Source organism: Rhinatrema bivittatum, chromosome 1 (assembly GCF_901001135.1).
Source record: "Rhinatrema bivittatum chromosome 1, aRhiBiv1.1, whole genome shotgun sequence".
Lineage (NCBI taxonomy): Eukaryota > Metazoa > Chordata > Amphibia > Gymnophiona > Rhinatrematidae > Rhinatrema > Rhinatrema bivittatum.
In genome coordinates this window covers 755,844,160-755,865,480 of record NC_042615.1, presented here as the reverse complement: position 1 = coordinate 755,865,480, position 21,321 = coordinate 755,844,160, and the positions used below count along the sequence as shown (strand labels likewise).

General features: G+C 42.9%; 1 protein-coding gene across 1 annotated transcript in view; it reads right to left on the bottom strand.

The window, feature by feature from the left end:
- Positions 1 to 21,321, bottom strand: part of PRLR (prolactin receptor) — a 610,827-nt gene that overhangs the window by 410,583 nt on the left and 178,923 nt on the right. The window contains exon 3 of the mRNA XM_029578943.1: positions 13,621 to 13,711. The gene's annotated coding sequence lies outside the window, so the exon portion shown is untranslated. The remainder of the gene's footprint in view (positions 1 to 13,620; positions 13,712 to 21,321) is intronic.

Here is a 21,321-nt window from a genome sequence, read left to right as displayed (position 1 = left end):
GCGCTGGGTACGCCGAGGATGACTGTACTGTAGATGATGAGGTAGATGAGGTCTGAGATACAGGAACCAAGCAGAGGATCTTGAGCAGCTGCAGCAATACCCTGTAGCTCAGGATATGTAGAAGCGATAATGCTGAAGAACGGTAGTGGCCCGAGGCACTGGGTACACTGTGGAGACTTCAGCAATGTTGGTATCGTAGGAACTGAAGGAAGTACTCACACAAGGAAGTTCCAGGAGAGAGACCCGAGGAGCGGGTCAAGTGAAGTCCAAGGCAGGAAGGCCCTCCGAGGAGCAGATAGTGAAGACGCGGAAGGGCCCCCGTAGAGCAGTTACCCAGAGCGTCCGAATGCCATGAGGAGATACTGGAACAGGAGATTCAACATGGAGCGGACTTGACAATGAGAGAACTCCTTGCTAACTCGTCTTAGCAGTGGGCCAGTCAGCTTAAGTATACCAGCGGGTTGATGTCATCGGGTGGGGACGCCCCTGAGGTTCCCACCATGACATATACAAAAGGAGGCCCTGAGCGCGCGCATGTGCCTAGGTGATTCCGGAAGTAAGATGGCAGTCGGCAGCCATTCTTCCCATAATTGACGGTGCAGGGAAAAAAGAGGTGAGCTGGAGATCGCTGTCGTCTGCAACCGACGGGCGCAACAGTCAAATTTTCAATAACATTAGGTAAATGTTCAGACTGGGACTGCTGAGAATTCCCTTTGTTAATGGAAGGAATAAAATACATCTTATTACGGAGGGGACTTTTTCAGAGTCAAACTGAAGATTCTCAAGGAAATATGCCCTCAAGTTCTGGTAGGAATTCTTGCTCACCACTTTAGGGAAGTTCAAAAAAGCGCAAATTTAAATGCCTTATGTGATTCTCCAGGAACTTAAGCCTGCAAGAGAGATTATTTTGATCCTTAACCACCGTGGCGTTAAAGGTCTGAAAGTTCCCAATAGCAGTCTCAGTAGAAGAAATTTTGGTTTGTATTTCAGAAAACTGAGTATCATAATTGTTCCCCACAGCGTCCATCTTATTAGAGAGAAGACCAATTTTTGTATTGCAATCCTTCAAAGAACAGCTAACCATCAGATCTCAGATTGCGTCTAGGGCAGTGGTTCTCAAACCTTTTTTGGCCGGGACACACCTGACAGATGTTTCTCACATGCGTGACACACTGAACATGTGACCATCACGGGGCTAAATGTAAACATGCACTCTGCAGCCACAGGAATCCCCTCAACCCCCAGCAATGAGTGCAGAGCAGATCCAGGGCATTACCCTGGGCAACTCGCCATACAAAAAAGATATTCTGGTTCTGATGACATCTCAGTAAACACAAAACAAACTCCCTTTACTACCAGGCACAATAGCATTCCTTATGAAAAGACAGTAATTTACCACTAATGCATATCCTATTGAGAAAACACAACAAATAAGATTGATACAAATGCCTACATGCTAGTAAAATACCTCACCTTGGTCACACACCCAGAACTGACCTTCACCAAGTACAGAAAACCACAAATTATAAATATGGAGACAGAAACTAGAATGGTAAACCAAAAAAGCCACTCTGCATACCGTGCGAACCTGGAGAAATGGAAAGAGAAATATAGCACCTAACAGACTATCAGGATTTGCAATAATGGAAAAATATTGTAACCTGGAAGGTAGCTAATGTAACCCCAATATTTAAAAGGGCTCCAGGGGCGATCCAGGAATCTATAGACCAGTTAGCCTGACTTCAGTGCCAGGAAAAGTAGTGGAAAGGGTTCTAAATATCAAAATCACAGAACATATAGAAAGACATGGTTTAATGGAACAAAGTCAGCATGGCTTTACCCAAGGCAAGTCTTGCTTCACAAATCTGCTACACTTTTTTGAAAGAGTTAATAAACATGTAGATAAAGGTGAACAGGTATTTGGATTTTCCAAAGGAGCTTGACAAAGTTCCTCATGAGAGGCTTCTAGGAAAAGTAAAAAGTCATGGGAAGGCAGGAAGGCCCTCCGAGGAGCAGATAGGCTCCTTTGTAATCCAATGTCCTTTCGTGGATTACAAACTGGCTAAAAGACAGGAAACAGAGAGTAGGATTAAATGGACAATTTTCTCAGTGGAAGGGAGTGGGCAGTGGAATGCCTCAGGGATCTGCATTGAGACCAGAACTTTTCAATATATTTATAAATGATCTGGAAAGAAATACGACAAGTGAAGTAATCAGATTTGCAGATGATACAAAATTGTTCAGAATAGTTAAATCACAAGCAGATTGTGATAAATTGCAGGAAGACCTTGTGAGACTGGGAAATTGGGCATCGAAATGGCAGATGAAATTTAATGTGGATAAGTGCAAGGTGATGCATATAGGGAAAAACAACCCATGCTATAGTTACATAATGTTAGTTTCCATATTGGGAGCTACCACTCAAGAAAGAGATCTAGGCATCATAGTGGATAACACATTGAAATCATCGGTTCAGTGTGCTGCGGCAGTCAAAAAAGCAAACAGAATGTTGGGAATGATTAGAAAGGGAATGGTGAATAAAATGGAAAATGTCATAATGCTTCTGTATCGCTCCATGGTGAGATCACACCTTGAATACTGTGTACAATTCTGGTCGCCGCATCTCAAAAAAGATATAGTTGCGATGGAGAAGGTACAGAGAAGGGCAACCAAAATGATAAAGGGAATGGAACAGCTCCCCTATGAGGAAAGACTAAAGAGGTTAGGACTGTTCAGCTTGGAGAAGGGATGGCTGAGGGGGGATATGATAGAGGTGTTTAAAATCATGAGAGGTCTAGAATGGGTAAATGTGAGTCGGTTATTTACTCTTTCAGATAATAGAAAGACTAGGGAGCACTCCATGAAGTTAGCATGTGGCACATTTAAAACTAATCGGAGAAAGTTCTTTTTCACTCAATGCACAATTACACTCCGGAATTTGTTGCCAGAGGATGTGGTTAGTGCAGTTAGTATAGCTGTGTTTAAAAAAAGGAATGGATAAGTTCTTGGAGGAGAAGTCCATTACCTGCTATTAATTAAGTTGACTTAGTAAATAGCCACTGCTATTTCTAGCAACAGTAACATGGAATAGATTTAGTTTTTGGGTACTTGCCAGGTTCTTTTGGCCTGGATTGGCCACTGTTGGAAACAGGATGCTGGGCTTGATGGACCCTTGCTCTGACCCAGTATGGCATGTTCTTATGTTCTTAAACTAACCCGCACAAAGTTACACCTATATTATGGAACACTCTCAAACAGTAACAACCTTATCTAAGAAATACAACTATTAAACCAGGCCCTAAACACTAATACATTTCCTATTGGGAAAAAAGAATAAGCCAAACTGCTATAGAGCCCCACACAGAAATAACTGTAAAGCTATACTAAAAATGTTATAAAACAGCTGCTGAACAGAATAATATCCAACAATTAAAAACTCATAAACATTATTAAAACATGGCCAAATATCAATAAAATATTTCAAAACATCAGACATTGCATAATACCCAATAATTAAAATGGCAGTCAATCAAGAAAAATAAATTTAAAAAGCCACCTTTACTTACCCTCTCCAGCAACTCTCCTACTCCTTTCTCTTCCAGGCCAATAGCACTCACCAAAAGCAGCAAGGGCTGCTGAAGCTCTTTCCTCACAGTCCTCTTCCTAAGCGCCCACAACCAGTCACTCATACACACACACACACCCCCAATTAGACCCCATGACCAGTCTCAGTATCTCTCACACCAGTCATCTTCCTGACCAGTCTCTCTCTCTCTCACAGAAACACATCATCTCCTGACCAGTTTCTCTCTCTCTTAATCACACACATGCTTTCTTATATACAAGCTCTCAATCACACACAAATGCTCTCGCACCCATTCATACCAGCTCTCAACCAGGCACCGATATACACCCACAAGCTCTCACCCAGGCTTCCATTCACACCCACACACACAAGCTCTCACCCAAGCACCCATTCACACCAGCTGTCACCAAGGCACCCATTCACACCCACACATACAAGCTCTCACCCAAGCACCCACACACACAAGCTCTCACCTATTCACACCCACAGACACAAGTTCTCACCCATGCATCCATTCATACCCACAGACACAAGTTCTCACCCATGCATCCATTCACACCCACAGACACAAGCTCTCACTTAGGCACCCATTCACACCCACAGACACAAGCTCTCACTTAGGCACCCACTCATACCCACAGACACAAGTTCTCACCCATGCATCCATTCACACCCACAGACACAAGCTCTCACCCAGGCACCCATTCAAACCCACAGACACAAGCTCTCACTTATTTATTTATTTATCTATTTATCTATTTATTTATTTATTTATTTATTTATTTAGAGTTTTTATATACCGACATTCTTGAAAAAAAATATCAAATCATATCGGTTTCCATTGAAACAGAACAATCGCGGTTATGGCGTTACATTAAAACAAGTTGTCGAATAACAAGTATAGATAACAGGTATAAATAGAACGGCAAATATAAATAACAATATAAAAACAAATATAAATAACAAGTATAATAGAACAGCATTCAGAGGTAATAGGTCGCAAGTCGACAAATAACGAAGATAAATAGAACTGCAATATAGTGGTGATAGGCGTTGATAGGCGTTGCATGAAATAAGGTGTCAAGAGGGTATCACTATGAACCTGAGAATTAGATAGGGCGTAAGCGGGGGCCCTAAAGGATAGCGGGTGGCGGTGAGGAGAGAGGGAAAGGAGGAGCGGGCTGTAGAACAGAGGGAGGGAAGAGGAGGAAGAGGGAAGGAGCAGGTGGCATTAAGTCAAGCTGAGGGGAACATGCTGAGAAGGTAGGGGACAATCATGGGTCTCCCTAATGTTCTGTTATGACCTTTGACCAGTGTCCGAATGTTCTTGAGACTCCGGAAAAGCTTGTCTGAAGAGCCATGTTTTGAGATGTTTCTTGAATGTTTGGTGACATGGTTCTTGTCGAAGCACCGGAGGCAGCAAATTCCAAAGGGTGGGCCCTGCTGTTGAAATTGCGCGTTTTCTTAAAGTGGTTTTGAACGGTGGTGCGTACGGTTTTCTTAAAGTGGTTTTGAACGGTGCGCGTTTTCTTAAAGTGGTTTTGAACGGTGGTGCATACCCACTCAGGGCACCCACTTAGGCACCCACTCACACCCACAGACACAAGCTTTCACCCAGGCACCCACTCACACAAGCTTTCACCCAGGCACCCATTCACACCCTCAGACACAAGCTCTCACCAAAAACCTCTTCCTCCTTCACTGCAGGGATGGTCTCCAGTTCTGCCATGGCTTTAGACCGGTGGGCCTTCTTTTTTTGCTGCCACGGGGATGGGCTCCCGTGGTGGCCTCGGTCGGGGTCAGGTTTCCTCTTTGCCGCCATGGGGATGGGCTCCCATGGCAGCCTCGGTCGGGGTCGGGTTTCCTCTTCACTGCCATGGGGATGAGCTCCCGTGGCAGCTTTGCTTTGTCGGAGTCGGGTTTTCTTCTTCACCGCCACAGGGATGAGCTCCCATGGTGGCTTTGCTTCATTGGAGTTCAACACTGCCATTCCTCCCACCCCACCCCCAGGCTATGTGATGCCTACCTCACCGGCCAATCAAAGACTTCCTCCCTTCTTCCTATTCCTACTGGCAGGTAGCAGGAGGAGGCTTCCGACTGACCTGCGTGGGGGCAGGCAGAATGAAGGAGGTTTCCCATTGGGCAGTGGGGGTAGGAAGAAAGGAGGCTTCCAATTGGCCCGTGGGGGCTGGAAAAAGGGAGAAGGAAAATACAACGGGGCAGTGGGACACCGGGAGGCGCGACACACCTGCCAGTGCTTGGCGACACACTGGTGTGTCGCGACACACTGGTTGAGAATCGACTTCGCTGGAAAAAGAGGAGACTCACCAAGGGGCTCGAAAAGCACAAAACCTGGAGTACCAGACAACTTCGGAGCCAAAGAGTCCACTGATTCCCCCTGAATCTCGACAGGGAGATGAGGAAGCCAAATACGCAGGAAACTGGCTCTTCCCGCGTCCTTGATCAGCAACAAAGGCAGTGGCAATTCATGCGATTCCCCCTCTGCGGAAGCTGACAGCGCGTCAACAGGCCATGCCGCGGTCTGCAAAGAAATAGCAAGTATCTGTGCTGGTGGGAGCCAAGGATCCAGGAGGCTTAAAGTGACCTCTCCAGGCAAGACGGGTGCTCCTTCACCTGTGGTCACAGCGAAGTTAACAGCCCCCAGATGTTCTGCTGAACCAGAGAGGAAAGATGGCAAAAGCTGCAGTCCAGGTAAAAGGGGTACATCTGGAGGGAAGGCTCACACTTTACCTTTATGCTTAGACAGCACAGTTGAAGAAAAAACAGAAATTCCAAAAGGTAACAGAGAGCAGTACCTACATCTATTTATGTATTTATTCCTCATTTCTTATATACCCCACATCAGATACCAGATCTGGCTAGAGCGGTTTACAATTAAAACACCATATTGCTTCCTAAAAACTGAGCCCTGACTGACTTCTTTAGGGAACAGTTACAGTGTTATGGAGCAGCTGGAAAGACAGCAGTGAAAAAGGAGGAAATGCAAGGCAATGGGTAGAAATGAAAGGTGATGCTACTGCTGCTGGGCATAGGTGGAAGGGCAGAGAGGGAGATACTGGGCAGGGGTGAGTGTCAAAAGGAGAAGGAAATTTTTCAAATGCTAAAAAGATATTCATGTCTTCTATTGAAACTCACCCTGCCCAGAATTGTATTTATGTAATTATTTATTTGAAAGATTTATAATCCGCACTTGTCACAAAAGATCAAGGCAGGGTACAATAAAAACATCCATAAAAATTACACATAAAAATAGATTATCTTAATGCAACAGCTGAACAGCATTGACAGAACTACCATACAAGAGGTCAAAATACATAACGGGGAAAGATTAAGACAAATAGAGTTACATGCCTTCTTAAACAAAAATGTTTTCAATTGCTTCCTGAACATCTGATTGCATGATATTACATGATATTCAAGAAGATAAGGTCCACGACTGAAAATGCTCTTTTTTCGAGTCTCAACAAGATGGGCCAACTGGATCAAGGAAACATCCAAAAGCCCTGATTTTGAGAACTGCAGCCCATATGGAAGATTGCAAATATGTAACATTGAAGTTATCCAAGGAGATACACTCCCAATAAGGAACTTATGTATAGTCATGGCAATTTCATATTTCACTCTCTATTCTACTGGAAGCCAGTGAATATTGACAAATAGGGGTGATATGCTCACAGACCCCAGTACCAGTTAGAATAAATGCTGCTGTGCTTTGTGCAATTTGGAATGATCTTCAGATATTAGATGGAATTCCGATGCATAGGGAATTACAGTAATCAAGGCCTGAAAACAGTAATGCTTGGAGTATTGTCCAAAACTCACAGTGATCCAATAGAGTTACACACCAGCGCTCATGGGAATGCCTGATTAAACAAAAATGTTTTCAGATGCTTCCTAAACATCTGAGTGCATGATGTTATTCGCAGCTGTTTAGGGAGAGAATTCCAGAAGACAGGGCTGTCAATTAATTTATTTAACAAATTTGTAGCACACTAATCCACAGACCTTAGCGGGTATCAAAATTACATACACAATATAAATGTTAGACACCCTGGCACTCGGGGAGTCAGGCTGGGTCCCCTCACCTGTGCGGGCAGGAAGCCCACTTCAGCGTTCCCCTCCGCTGCCACGTCCCAGTGCAGTTCGCCGCCATTGCAGTCTGCTCACAGCGCTCCAGATGCCACCGACGCCAGAGTGATCCCTGGGCCCCCTAGGCGCACGCATGCCTAGGCTAGTTTTAAAGTGCCAATGGCGAGAAAGTTCCTCGCGGCCCAGGGTGATGACGTCAGGCAAGGCAGGTATAAATACACTGCCTTACCACTTCCTCTTCGCCTTGGCAACAGGTCTAGCTCCTGGTAAGTGCGTTTTGTCTGTGTCCTGATCCCGCGTTCCTGTGGTTCTCCTGCCTCCTGCTCCGGATCCTGCTCCAGCCCCAGTCCTAGTTCCAATTCCTGCTTCCATCCAGCTCTTCCTCGTCCCTGCTTCCTTGGATTGATCTTCTGGCTCCGACCCTGCTTGTCTCCTGGTTTCTGCTTGTCTGCTGCCTGCCCTGATCTTCAGCCTGGTTCTTCATCTCTGCTTGTCCACTGCCTGCCCTGACCTCGGCCTGGCCTCCATCTTGTGTAGCCTGCTGCCTGCCTCGACCCTTGGTATGTCCAACCTGTCTCCTGCCTGCCGTCTGAGAGACCCGCACCTAAGTCCTGCCAGCCCCGGCACCCAAGGGCTCAAACCACGGGGAACGTGGGCTGGTATAGGTGAAGGTCCTGTTGGGTTCTCTCTGCTGGAATTGCCTCCTGATGACTAGGACCACCTGGGGCCTCCACTTGGTAGTGGCGACAACCTCATCTTGGCTCAAAGATCCACCTCCCTTACAATAAATAAAAAATTACATATAAATAGCTAACAGATTAAAATGAATACAAAATCCCTAAGAAACATAGATTAAAATATAAACAAGCCAAAAATAAATAAACACACAAATTAAAATAATTATAAACACACTAATACATATTGCTGATACCCATGGCTTAGCACTGTCCCTTACTGATTGATGTTACAGAGTAGGGAAAGCCTTAAAAAAAAGATGAGTTTTAAGCATTTTTCTGAAGTGTAATAAATCAGATTCTATTATTAATGACTCTGGAAGATTATTCCAGAGGGAGTAACCTGCAATTCTAGAAATGCAAGAATGTGACTCAGTTAAATGGATATGCTTTTGAGCAGGTATTCCCAGTAATCTTTTTGCAGCAGAACACAAACTGCGAGGAAGACAATAGAAAACTAGCTTTGGAAAATAAAGTGGAACAAGACCATTAATGGCTTTAAAACTCAATGTATGAATTTTAAACTGTATCTGTCGATCAACTAGTAACAAGTGGAGTTCAGCCAAGACCGGGGAAATATGAGCGTGTAACAGTGTACCTACCAGAGACCAGATGGGCCACTGAGCTCGGAATAAGTTGTAGTACATGGAATATGGATTTCGGCAGGCTCAAATATAAGGACTTACAATAATCTACTGAATTCATGACTAACAACTGATTTACCAGCTTTAAGTCCAAAGAACTTAGAAAAGGCTTAATAGAACGCAGTAAACAGAGTTTATGAAAAGAGCCACTGACCAGAGATTGAATGTGAGGGCATAAAAAAGCCTAGAATCAACCATAGAAACATAGAAATGACAGCAGAAGAAGACCAAATGGCCCATCCAGTCTGCCCAGCAAGCTTCCCTCATTTCTTCTCCCATACTTATCTGTTTCTCTTAGCTCTTGGTTCTAATTCCCTTCCACCCCCGCCATTAATGTAGAGAGCGGTGATGGAGCTGCATCCAAGTGAAATATCTAGCTTGATTAGTTAGAGGTAGTAGGGGTAGTAACCGCCGCAATAAGCAAGCTACACCCATGCTTATTTGTTTTTACCCAGATTATGTTATACAGCCCTTATTGGTTGTGTATCTTCTCCCCTGCCGTTGAAGCAGGGAGCTATGCTGGATATGCGTGAGGTATCAGTTTTTTTCTTCTCCCCTGCCGTTGAAGCAGAGAGCTATGCTGGATATGCATCGAAAGTGAAGTATCAGGCACATTTGGTTTGGGGTAGTAACCGCCGTAACAAGCCAGCTACTCCCCGCTTTGTGAGTGTGAATCCTTTTTTCTTCTCCCCTGCCGTTGAAGTTATGCTGGATATGCGTGAAGTATCAGTTTTTCTTTTCCCCTGCCGTTGAAGCAGAGAGCTATGCTGGAAATTCGTGATGTATCAGTCTTCTCCCATGCCGTTGAAGCAGAGAGCCATGCTGGATATGCGTCGAGAGTGAAGTATCAGGTACATTTGGTTTGGGGTAGTAACCGCCGTAACAAGCCAGCTGCTCCCCGCTTTGTGAGTGCGAACCCTTTTTTCTTCTCCCCTGCCGTTTAAGCAGAGAGCTCTGCTGGATGTGTGAAGTAACAGTTTTTCTTTTCCCCTGCTGCTGAAGCAGAGAACTATGCTGGATATGCATTGAAAGTGAAGTATAAGAATGGAGTGATCAAGCTAGTTGAAAGGCATCAGGAATAGAGGAAGGTGGAGGTAGTAATTTGGATATTTGGATACCTAGGTCTCTAGCTTCAGATCTAATAGGAATGGTGATGTCACTGAATGACCAGCTTTCGGGAGTATTAATCTCTGTGTGGGAGAGCATCAAGATCTCAGTTTTTTTAAGATTCAGAGCTAAATTATTGTCTGACAGCCATGTACATCTGAAGAGTTTGTCAAAAGCCGCACTGATAGATGAAGAAAAACTGTATGTCATCTGCAAACAGTTTAAAGTCTTGGATCAGCTGTGAAGGTACTTTGAGATAAATGTTGAAAAGTTCTAGTGGGAGACCCTGTAGTTTAAGACCAGGGTGCTGATGTGTGTTTGCAAAATGAACAGATTATTGCCGGTCTGTAAGAAGTGAATTGAACCAGCTTAGGTTGCCATTTATGTCAGTTTCTGCTAATTGAGATAACATAATATTAATTTATATTTCTCTTTTCAGGCACTTCAAAGTAGATTGCATTCACGTAGTATAGGTATTTCCCTGTCTCCCAATATAATTTTGTACCTGAGACAATGGAGGGTGAAGTAATTTGCCCAAGGTCTCAATGAGCAGCAGTAGGATTGGAACCCTGGTTTGCAGTCCATTACTCTAACTGCTAGGCTACTCCTTCACTCATAATATTCTGATCTTTGGTGTCAAAGGCTGCAGAGAAATCCAATAACACTAGCACTGCTATCTGGCTTCTGTCATGATACTTGCTCTCTCTACTTCCCTCTCTTTCTCATCCCTTGCCTTATCCCACTCTCTTTCCTCCCCTTTCTCTTACTCTCTCTCATTCTCTCTCGCTCTCAACCACTCCTCACATTCACCACATCCTCACCTCATTCACACTATTTTAACCTCCCTTCTACTCCTTTAACTCACATTCCCTTCTCTTCCTTTCATCTCTCCCATTCTCTAACCCTCCTGTCCTCACACACGTTGTCTTTTCCTCCTTTCTCCCCTCCTCCTCTCCCTCTCACTCACACTCTGGGTAAATGTCATATCAAGACATGCTAAGGAGGTAAAGTTTCTAGATGAAATAAATGACTTTTTCAAGGAGCAGCTGGTACATGAACCGACAAGGGCTGGGGGAGCTATTTTAGATCTAATCCTTAGTAAAACAAATGATTTGGTGCAAAACTTGATCAAATTTGACCTGATAACTGGATAGCATTTAACTTTCGAAAGGGAGACTATGAAAAAATGAGAAAAATGGTTAGGGAAAAACTGACAGGGAAAGCTGCAAAGGTCAAGAATCTCAACAAGATGGGCCAACTAGATCGAGGGAACATCAGGAAATCTTGATTGTGAGGATCGCAGTGCACATGGAGGACTGTAAATTTGTAATATTGAAGTTATCCAGAGAAATGGACTCCCATTAAGTAACATATGTATGGTCATGGCAATTTAATATTTCACCTTCCATTCTAAGATTGAACAAAACAGGTGTGATATGCTCATGAAGCCTGGTGCCAGTTAGAATGCACACTACTGTGTTTTGTGGAATTTTGAGTGTTCTTAAGATATTAGATGGAGTTCCCATGTATAGGGAATTACAGTAATCAAGGCCTGAAAACTGCAGTGCTTGGAGTATTGTCTGAAACTCACAGTAATACAACAAAGGCTGCAGTTGGTGCAAAATGCTAAGTTTAAAGAAGGTTGCTTGACAGTACTGTTTGAGACAGTATCCTGTCTCAAACAGTGGCCAATGCAAGTCACAAATACCTGGCAAGTAACCAAACATTAAATAGATCCCATGATACTAATGCTGGCAACAAGCAGTGGCTATATCCTACTTTAATAGCAGTTTATGGACTTCTCCAGGAACTTATCCAAACCTTTTTTAAACCCAGCTATACTACCTGCCTTAACCGCATCCTCTGGCAACAAATTCCAGAGCTTAATTGTGCATTGAGTGAAAAATAATTTTCTCCAATTTGTTTTTAATTTGCTACTTGCTAACTTCATAGAGTGTCCCCTAGTCTTTGTATTATCCGAAAGAGTAAATACCTGTTCAAGCCCTTTCATGATTTCGTAGATTTCTATCATATCCCCCCTCAGTGGTCTCTTCTCCTCGCTGAGCAGCCCTAACATTTTTTAGCTGTTTCTCATAGGGGAGCCATGCCATGCCCTTTATCATTTTGGTCACCCTTCTCTTTACTTTCTTCAGTGCAACTATTTTTTTTTTGAGATGTGGCAACCAGACTTGCACATAGTATTCAAGGTGCGGTCTAACCATTGAGTGAATAAGATATTCAGAGGATCAGTGGATTCAAAGGAACACTTAATATAGCCCTTCACTAGGACCTCAGGCCTTTCTACAAATGCTAATTCACTCTCACACAGTAACATCAGAAAAAAGGACCAACTGGTCTGTTAAGTCTGCCCAGTCATTCCAGTCCATATTACCCAAGTATATACTCTGCTGCCAGCCATGAGGCATGACCTCCTGTGGGATATCATGACTTGTGCAAGACAGTTGTTACTTTCTTCCACTGCACTCAACCCTTCTGGGTAGCTGTGCTTGCATGATTCCCTTTTTAGTTTATACCAGTAAGCATTGTTCCCAAGCTGTTCTCACCAAGGATCTACAATAAACAGCTGTTATTCAAAGACTTTAACACAACTTTTTCCATGGCCTTTGTTATAAATGGTAGAGAAAAGATAGGGCAATAATTAGTGAAATTTGATGGATCCAATGGTGGCTTTTTTTAAGTAAAGGGCATATAAATGCTGTTTAAAACTAGTAGGCGGGTGCCTATCTCACAAAGATAGATTCACGATATCTGTTACCACTGGGCTGATAAACACCCTCAAAACTACTGTGGAACAGAGGTACAAGGAGCAAGAAGAATTCAGTGTTTTGACAGTCTGTATAATCTCTTTTCAAGAAACCTTACTAAAATGAGCCCATTTTATCTTGACACTTTCCAACAAAGCTAAAGACTAGTTTGCTCCTGTGAGAAACTTGGTACAGATGTTTGTAATTTTGGCCAAGAAGTATTTTGCAAAGTCTTCACAGTAAGTTGGATCTAATACCGAGTTATTTTTAATTAATACCTTATCTGTGAATCAAGTAAGATAACCCACCATTTGATACTTATAGACTGCTTCCCTAATCTCCATAAGGGTCACCCCCTACTCTTCATAGAGAGTATCTCCCTCTCTGTTCTCCCATGCATGCCCATTTTTCCTCCCCCTCCTTCCAGCAGGCAGATCTGTACCATCTTCCTACTGGCAGTGACTCTTGCTGGTCTTATCTCACCCCTCCCCCCTCCCCCCTGCCCATGACCCAGAGATATGGCAAGATCTAAATATGTTGGCATGAGGGATTGTTTAAGCTCAAGGCAGAGCCAAGGTGATGCAGAGTGGTAGGCCTATAGTGTGGCTGGTGATGGAAACAGGACATAGACAGCCCTTGCAAAAATCTCCCTCATGACTATATCTATAACTTACCTCCGGCCCCATTCAACCTGCCTTGCAGCCAGTTCAGCCACCTCCATTAATTCCAGCGCAGTTCCCTGGCCTTCTTCTTCATTTCCTCAATCTATACAGAGAAATAGGATTACCAAGTTGAGTGTGCACTGTAGCTGTTACTGAGACTTCCATACTGGTATGTATCAATGTATTCTACTAAGCAAATAGGAGAGAAAGAAATGCACTCACATCAAAAGGAGATGCAATAAATAAATCCAGCCCATGTGTCCACAAACTTATGTTGAAATAATTTTTTTAAATCATTTATTTCTTGATCACTTAGTAAGGCAACTCCATTGCTTATCCTCCGTAAACAAAGGTGATTGTCAAATGGATCCCCCGACACGGACCCCCGTGTTTCACCAGAAGGCTGCGTCAGGAGGGACTGTTACAATGTGTATTTCCACAACTTAATACAAATCCGTCTTTCAATAGCAAGGAGCACGTATTAAATTGTGGAAATACACATTGTAACAGTCCCTCCCGACGCAGCCTTCTGGAGAAACACGGGGTCCGTGTCGGGGGACCCGTTTGACAATCACCTTTGTTTACAGAGGATAAGCAATGGAGTTGCCTTACTAAGTGATCAAGAAATAAATGATTTAAAAAAATTATTTCATCATAAGTTTGTGGACACATGGGCTGGATTTATTTATTGCATCTCCTTTTGATGTGTCAATGTATTCTACTGACATCTTAAGCCAGTAGAATCGAGCTTTGCACTTCCTCAATGCACCGAGAAATGGTGTGCTACCATCAGGATTCAAAGGTCCTCAGAACAAGTATACTTCATGAACTGCCATGGTACCCCTTTTCATGAAGAAGCAAGCTGGGCAGACCAGCCAATAGGAATGTCCCTTTCCATTGAACATAGCTTTGGGGGAGTAACAGGAACCAAGAGATAGCGCCAAATATTTCCTTGCTGAAAGGAGGCCACTATTAAATCTATCAATTGTCCCATTGAAAGGTCTAACTCATAATTGCACCTTTACTATACTTATTACTATTGGTTTAAGTCTTCCCTTGTCATCCTTTCTGTTTCACTCTTGCCTTATATTACATTGCAACACATGTTCATACATCACGCTAATAATTGAATGTAGATCTGTTAGTGCATTCAGATATACCTATTGACACTTGCCCTATTTGAGCCACAATGAGCTCCCCCAGTGATCCCCCCATGTATTTTCTGACCTGACCTCATCCCCCATCTCCACACCCCTAGAGCCCCCCTGCAGATTCTGATCTGACCCCATCCCCAGTACCCACATTCTGTTTACCTCATGTGTACACAAAGCTTCATGGTTAAATATGGGTCTCATCAGGTGCCAGGTCTGTTTGTTTAAAAGTTACCCTCTTTAATGTATTTATATTTGTTGGTTTTCTGGTTGTTGTCTTTGCATTATTTTCTTATGTTTATCCATGCTTGCTAATTTTGTTGATTTTATGGCATAACCTTTACACTTGTTAATATTTGATATGGCTTAGTTGTAGTATTGTGTCTGGGCTTTTCATTCATATATGTTTTATTGATTTTGTTGTTTTCATGTTATAATTATGTTCACTGTCTGTTGAGTTATGTTTGCGGTTTATTTTATTAAATGATTTGTCTAACTGACCTTCTTAGACATTTTAATTTAATTAAAATGTAATATTATGTTTCATATATATATATATATATATATATATATATATATATATATATATATCAAAATCTGGTGGCTAAAATGTAATAATAAAGCGAGTAGTGTAAAGTGTGAGATACCAATTAAAAAACACTCTTATCGCCAAAAAATAATCTATTTCCAAAAAAAATGGCTTCCAAAAAATGTGAATTGATTTCTCTCCAAGAAAAGACCAAGAAGCAATTTGAAAAATGGGGGAAAAGCCAGTTCATAACTTACTACATCAGTAGTAAGCAAGCTAGTAAAACTGTTACATAATGTGCCTGCTGGCTTCAAGCATTTGTAATCAAAACTGGCATTTAAAAAACCCTCTTCAGAAAGTAAATTCCAAGACAATTGCTCTTGTATTGAGTGTCCAATAATGTGCAAAACTATTTTTATAATAAATCGTTTGGTTATGTATTTAAAAAAGCTGTCTGATCTTGCCTTGTAGCTCATAAACTCTTAACTAGAAAGCATCACTTATAAACTGCATATAGTATTAACAATATGACTCCATGTCCAATATTGCAGCTTGGTGTGAGTCTATAATTTTTATGCCTGTTGTGATTACAAACACTTGAAGCTGGCAGGCATATTATGTAACGGTTTTACAAGCTTGCTTGCTACTGATGTAGTAAGTTTGAACTGGCTTTTCTCCCCTTTTTCAAATTGCTTCTTGGTATTTTCTTATTTATTTTATTTATTTGAGGTTTTTATATACAGTCATTCCATTAGAGAATCACTAGATTACAACTGTGTATAAGGTTAGATGAAAAATACAAAGGAAGAGTGACAGGAAGACATATAAACAGTAAGACATTCAGGGCCAGATTTTCAAAGGGGTACGCGCGTAAGATACGCGCGTACCCCCCGAAAACCTGCCCGAAGTTCCCCCTGCATGCACCGAGCTATGTTGAGTAGGCTCGGCGGCGCGCGCAAGCCCCAGGACGTGCGTAAGTCCCGGGGCTTTCCTGGTGGGGCGTGTCGGGGGCGTGTCGCGGTGGCGCGCCATTTGGGGGCGGGGGCGCGGGGCGTGGTTCCGGCCCGGGGGCGTTTCGGGGGCGTGGACGAGGCCTCCAAAACAGCTCCCGGGCCGGGGAATCACGCAGCTGGTGCGCGCGAGTTACGCCTGCTTCGAGCAGGTGTAACTTCTGGAATCGAAAAATCAGTTCAAAAACAACTATTGAACCACCTTGAAAATAACAACATACTATATCCAGCACAACATGGATTCCGCAAATACTACAGTACAGAAACGTTGCTATTAGCTCTATCAGATAATATCTTAAGAGGATTCGATACAGGAACACACTACATTCTGGTTCTATTAGATCTCTGTGCAGCATTTGACACTGTAAATCACAGAATACTAATCAATAGACTGAAAGAAATAGGACTCACTAACAAAACACTAAAATGGTTCGAGTCATACTTAAACAATAGATGTTTTCAGGTACAAATCAAAAATGCACTTTCAGGCAAAGTCAAACTGCTAACTGGTGTCCCACAGGGATCAGCCCTATCTGCAACACTCTTTAACATCTACCTCCTCCCAGTATGTCACTTACTAGCAGGACTGGGAATCATACATTACATTTACGCAAATGATATACAATTACTGTTACCCATTCCAAACACCATTGAAGAACAATGAAATTAGCCAATATGTACCTAGAAATAATCAAACAGCTCCTAAACCAGATGGAATTGGTAATAAACATTGACAAAACTGAATTCTTACACCTTGAACGTAAAAACACTCACCTCACACAACCAACATTCACAATCAAAAATATTCAAACCACCGAGTTAGCAACAAAAGTTAGGGATCTAGGAGTAATAATTGACCCTGAGCTAAACATGAAACAACACATCTCACAGAAAATAAAAGAAGGTTATGCAAAACTAATGATCCTAAGAAGACTAAAACCTCTATTAACAATTAACAATTTTCGCACAGTTCTACAAGCAATGATATTCGCTAGCACAGATTATTGTAACTCCCTGCTTTTAGGACTACCTCAATCTACAATTCGGCCTCTGCAAATATTGCAAAATTCCGCTGCCAGAGTTTTGACAGGCAAAAAAAAGAGTGACCATATTATAGGAACACTTGCTGAACTCCACTGGCTTCCAATTGAACAAAGAATACAATATAAAGCACTTTGTATAATCCATAAACTAATCCACGATGATAAAGCCGACTGGCTTAACACGGCACTGCGCATGCACGTACCACAAAGAAACCTGAGATCTGCTAATAAAGCTCTACTAACTGTCCCCTCTGTCAAATCAGCACATCTCACGCAAGTAAGGGAAAGAGCACTGTCACTGGCTGGTCCATGCCACTCGAAATAAGACTACAGACAAATCTGAAATTATTCAAAACTAATCTGAAAACCTGGCTTTTTAAACAAGCATTTTAAAAAGATAAAGAAAAGGAGAAAAATAGTTGAGCGATAAGGATGCACCAAGCTAGAAGTTTTTAGTAACCTATATAAGCATATTAATGTTAAAATCAAACTGCCTAATTTGTTCCTAACAATCAGGTTTAACTTACACACCTAGTTTATTATTTTAAATTGTTACCGTACTATGATGGCACACGAGTAATTTGTAATCTATACCACCCATATTTCTCTTTATCGTGCCCTTCTGTAAACCGTTGTGATGGTATTTAAACTTAACGACGGTATAGAAAATTGTTTAAATAAATAAATAAATAAAGATAGGGCGGGGGGCTGGGTTAGGTAAGGGAAGGGAGGGGAAGGTGGGGGGAGGCGGAAGGAAAGTTCCCTCCGAGGCCGCTCCGATTTAGGAGCGGCCTCGGAGGGAATGGAGGCAGGCTGCGCTGCTCGGCATGCGCAGGCTGCCGATTTTGGGCAGCCTTGCGCGCGTATCTATTAAAATCCCGCGTACTCTTGTTTCCGCCTGGTGCATGAACAAATGTACGCGTGTGCGTAACTTTGTAAAATCTATCCCTCAATGAACAAATCTTAGAATTAAGGATGAACTTTTACTTACAGACAGGCCAATACAGTAAGGAGCGGTAGGAAGAGCTGCGTTAGTGCCGGGCGCACCCGCGGTTGCCGCACGCACAGTCCGGCTCACCTACCGCTCGATACTGTATTTAAATAGCTTGCAAATGCATGCTGCGTCCAAGAAGCATCCGTGAAGCGTTAGGCCCGCGCAACCCATTTTACTGTATAGAGCGCCATACAGTATCCTGGGTGCACTGGCCTAATACTTCACGGACACGCTGGTATCTGTCATTTCAAATGTCATTTCAAATCACATTTGAAATGACAGGTACCAGGAAGTAGACGGTTCTCCTACGCTCGGGATTGCCAGTCCTCTCTCCCCTCCTCCCAAAGCAAGGCGCATAAATCAGCCTTGCTTCGGGAGGAGGGGAGAGAGGACTGGCAATGTAAAGCAACGAAGCGACTTACTCTTCTTGCAGCCCCCCTCTGGAGACGGACATCAGCGGAGACGGACCGCGGCTCCCTCCCCTGCCTCCTGGAGGCAGCTGCCGGCAAAGATGGATGCCTGCACGGGCGAAAGCGGCCCCTGTGCGTGCAAATTGGGCCACTCAAGACGTGACGTCACATGCTGTGACGTTTGTGACGTCACGCCTTGAGCGGCCCAATTGCACGCACAGGGTCTGCTTTCGCCCATGCAGGCATCCATCTTCGCCGGCAGCTGCCTCCAGGAGGCAGGGGAGGGAGCCGCAGTCCGTCTCCGCCGATGTCTGTCTCCGCCGATGTCCGTCTCCGGAGGGGGGCTGCAAGAAGAGTAAGTCGCTTCGTTGCTTTACACTGCCAGTCCTCTCTCCCCTCCTCCTGAAGCAAGGCTGCTTTACGCGCCTTGCTTCGGGAGGAGGGGAGAGAGCACTGGCAATCCCAAGCGTAGGAGAACCGTCCACTTCGTTGCTACTTTTTTTTTTCGCTTTTTCGCTTTTTTCCGCTTTCGTTGCTTCGGGAGGTGAGGAGAGGACTGGGGCTGCCCTGGAGACCAGCACCCATGGACGCGGCCAGGGCAGGTGAGTGGGGGCTGGGGGAAGTTTGCCGCCTACTCTTACCCCTGCCTCTAACGCAGGGGTAAGGGTAGGCGGTAAGTTAGCAGGTTAAACGCGCGGCAAAACGGCAGGTTAAAAAAGCGATAGTCGGGGCGCGCGTTACTGTATGGGAGGGAATAGCTAATTCGATAGTTTACATCTAATATACATGTCGCGGGCGGGAGAGGTTACCCGGTGATTTAAAGAGGCGGTAAGAATAATGTCCAATAAAGGGGGTAGTGTATCGCGGGTTGGACTAACGCGGCCGAAAAGTGAGTAGAAAGCGGGTTAGGAGCAGGGTAACCGCGGCCACACTTTACTGTATTGATTGACCTGAAAGTAATCAAGAAGGTATTGTTGAAAAGCCAAGATTTCAGGTCTTGCTTAAATTTCTTGGTGTCAGAAGTAGTTTGAAGGCTTCCTGTTGGAGTTCCAGAGCATAGGGCCTGCTATTTTTATAGCTCTCTCTCTTGTTTGTCTTAGGTGGTAGTTTTTATAGTAGGGATTTCTTGAAAACCTTTGTATGAGATCTAAGAGAATGTGTAGGAATACGTGGATTACATTTTATTCCAAGCAGATCATTGTTAGGATTCAGATTATAGTGAATTATTCTTAGAACTTTGTAGATAATTCTAGATTGCACAGGGAGCCAATATAGAGCAATCAGAGTTGGAGTAATGTGATCAAATTTTCTTTTACCGGTCAGGAGTCTAGCCGCTGCATTTTGAAGAAGTTGGAAAGGTTTAAGGTGACTGGCTGGAAGTCCTAGAAATAGGAAGTTGCAGAAATCCAGGTTAAAGAATATAAGAAATTGTAAAACAGTTCTGAACTCTGATAATGTCAGTAGGGGTTTCAGGTGGCTTAGTATTCGTAGTTTGAAGATTCCGGATTTGATCAGTTTGTTTATGTGAGGTTTCATAGTTAAGTTTTCATTGATTTGGATGCCAAGATCTTGAACAAGTGTTGCTGGAGTTAAAATGTAGTTTCCAAAATCAATGTTGGAGGGGATAGTTTTAGGTGCATTTTTGCTGAGCCAAATTAGTTCAGTTTTTTTAGGGTTCAATGAGAGTTTCAATTGTGCAAGATTCTCTTTAATGGTGATCATATACTTAGAAATAAGTGAAGCTGTTTTCTCAGAAGAGTTTGTAAAAGGGATATAGAATTGAAGATCACCAGCATATAGGAAGAAATTTAAACCAAGGTCAGTTAACAATGTGCATAAGGGCAGCATGAAGATATTAAAAAGAGTAATGAAACAAAAGAGAGGAAAAGGATACAAATCCAGTATGATGAATATGAAAACAAAAAATATTATTGCAGAAACAACTTATATACCAACAGATGACAATATCATAAATGATTGCTTCAAGGTCTCACTCTGCAGCCTCTCGCCGCTCAATGGGCCTCAAGCTGTAATCGGTAAATGAAGCAGTTTATTGCTTATAATCATTTATTGTCATCATGTTGCAGAGTCATCAATCAATTTTAATTAACCAAAACATTTTTATTTTTCTTTTAATTTATAATTTAAGAAACTATTATTGTAAACCACTAAGGAAATGTTTAATTATACTATATTTCCCACAGCTTGAGGCCCATTGAGCGGCGAGAGGCTGCAGAGTGAGACCTTGAAGCAATCATTTATGATATTGTCATCTGTTGGTATATAAGTTGTTTCTGCAATAATATTTTTTGTTTTCATATTCATCATACTGAATTTGTATCCTTTTCCTCTCTTTTGTTTCATTGCTTTATGATTAATTGGAGAGGTGTTTTGCTTCTTTGTTGTTGATATTAAAAAGAGTTGCAGATAGCGCAGATCCTTGAGGAACGCCAGTAGTATAATGGAAAGTGTCAGTCAGATGATTATTAAGTTTTACTTGGAAAGTTTTGTCAGTAAGGAAGGAGGAAAACAATTTTAGGACACTGCCTTCAATTCCTATGTTTCTTAGTTGGAGG